Genomic DNA, 2,771 nt, shown 5'->3' on the forward strand with positions numbered 1-2,771 from the left:
CACACAATTCTCATCCATTCAGTTCCCTTTCTCTCCAGTTCCACTCGGTTTCGCCCTTCAATCATTAAAAACAAATCATCCGCATATGCAACACATTTACACCCCGTCGCACTTAGATCCACAAGCAGATCATTCATCATTAAATTCCAAATAAACGGCCCTGCTATAGATCCTTGCGGACAGCCACGCACTACACGCTTCCAAACAATGTCATTTACTCCAGTCATACAAACCATTCGGTCCCTAAAATAATCTTTCCATAAATCAATCTCATCACATTCAATCTCACTCAATTTCTCAATCACTCTACACCATTCTAAATTATCAAACGCTCCTTTAAAATCAACAAATATCCCTAATACATACTTACATTCACTCCGAGAAACATACTCCTTAACTTTCAACCATGCAGTCTCCGTAGATTTACCTTTCATAAATCCCTGTTGCACATCACACATTCTACCATCCATCTTACGCTCAAGCCTTCTGACCATCATCTTCTCCAGGATTTTCCCTAAAACAGACAATAAACAAATCGGCCTATACGACCCTGGATCGGACTTAACCTTATCAGGAGACTTCAGCAATATAATCACCCGTGCTTTCTTCCATTCGCTCGGAAAGGTATTCGCTCTCAAACACTCATCATACATACTCTTCAAATATTCCGGAATCGCTCGTCCTACATTCCTCATCATCTCAGCACTCACACCATCCATTCCTGGCGCCTTACCCAACCTCATTTCACTAATCGCTTCTTTTAATTCATGCCATTTAAAACTTTTAATATTTACTTCATGTATATTATCATTCACTTCTTCATTTATTACTTCATTTTCATCATTCAATCCATCATTCACATCATCCATTTCCGAAGCCGGAAACAAGCGATCCAATATCACATTCACACTTTCATTCCATGTTTTCGTCATTCTTCCATTCACATTCATCGTATTTAAACATTCACTCCGATATTTCCCTCTACATACTCTGTAAACAGGACCCCATGGGTCCTCATTACTACTTTTACTCACAAAGTTCTTCCAATAATCCTCTTTCACTCTACACATCTCTTTCTTATACTCACTTAAACATCTTTTATATTCTAGTGCTCTTTCACACACATTTTCTCCTCGCCGCCTAGCATTCTGCATTTTCTTCCGTTTATTCCGTACGTTCTTCTTCATTTTCTCTAACTCTCTTGTCCACCATGCATTCTTTTTCTTATTCGATCTTTTACATACTTTCAAGCATTTATCATTCACATCTTGAATCAAACGTACCATTTCAACCGCTAACTCATCCGCACTTTTCCGCACATCAAGCTCACCCACTACCGCACTACATCTTAACTCATCCACATATTCATTCCAATCAACATTTTTACAAAACCATCTTTTCTCAGCATACAAAATTTCCACACACTCTTTATCAAATATCATATCAACACTTATAACATTATGGTCACTTATTCCCCACTCACACTCTACTTTCCATTCAAACTGACATCCAGCACAAGAATCACTCACTATTGTCACATCAATATCACTCTGTCCATTCGGACCAGAGAACGTATACCATTCACTCGGCTCATTTAACACCTGCATACCATTCGCAATAATCCAATCTTCCAATTCACGTCCACGTATTACATTTTCTCTTGAGCGGCCACCTCCCTTACTATACCATAAAGGAGACACCGCATTCGCATCCATACCAAAAATGATTCTCTTACCACATAAACATTCACACAATTTATCCATGTATCTAAGATAATCCTCAATATCCCGACCAAATCTGAAATACATGGACACAACATACAACTCACCAAAGTCTCCTTTCAGCCACACACACACACCACACTCATCTGTACACTCACTCACACGCACCGCTTCTATACATACATCATTCACAACAACAACCGCTCCAATTCGCTCACCTTCATTCACAAATACTTTCATACAGCCTGGTAATCCTCTAACATTCCCATCAACAGCCATATACGGCTCCTGCAACATTGCCACACTAATTCTTTTTTCGCCCATAACCACTCCCAGATCACACATAACCGTATACGCCCGCTGACAATTACACTGAATCATACTTAACTTGCACTTATTCATTGCTAATCCTCATTCGCTCTCTCTCTACAATACGTTTATATTCTGGGCATTCCTCAGACATAACCGAATGATCGCATTTGTTACCTTTCATTCTACAGTTTCTACACACAAATCCATCTCTCACACAATTAATCCTCACATGACCTTTCTCACAACATTTTTGACATAAATTGTCTTTTTCTTTACACTCTTTCGCAACATGGCCAAAGCCACTACATTTAAAACATCTCAAAACACTCACATATTCTTTAAATTTACAAGATTTCCATCTTATATAAATTCTCTCTTCACCAGTCAACACACTCAACATCCTAGCATTCAATTCAACAATAACATTCCCAACACTCGCATCCTTCCTACTTCTCCTACTCACTATTCGCACTCGCTCATTAAATTCATTTTCACTCACACATTCCTTCAAATTCTTTTCATACAATTCATTCAAAAATTCTTTCTCATTCATTTCATTCGGCACATCAAAAACAATTATCTTTGGTCCAATTTTCCTTGGTATTTCAACTTTCAAACCAACCTCATTAAATTTCTCGCAACCTTTAATTTTATTTAATTCATTCAAACTAGCAGTCTCAATCGCTAGTCCACCACTCCTTATCTTTCTGACAGCTCTCACTCGCACATTCAAATCCT

This window comes from Megalopta genalis, chromosome 11, assembly GCF_051020955.1.
Source record: "Megalopta genalis isolate 19385.01 chromosome 11, iyMegGena1_principal, whole genome shotgun sequence".
Lineage (NCBI taxonomy): Eukaryota > Metazoa > Arthropoda > Insecta > Hymenoptera > Halictidae > Megalopta > Megalopta genalis.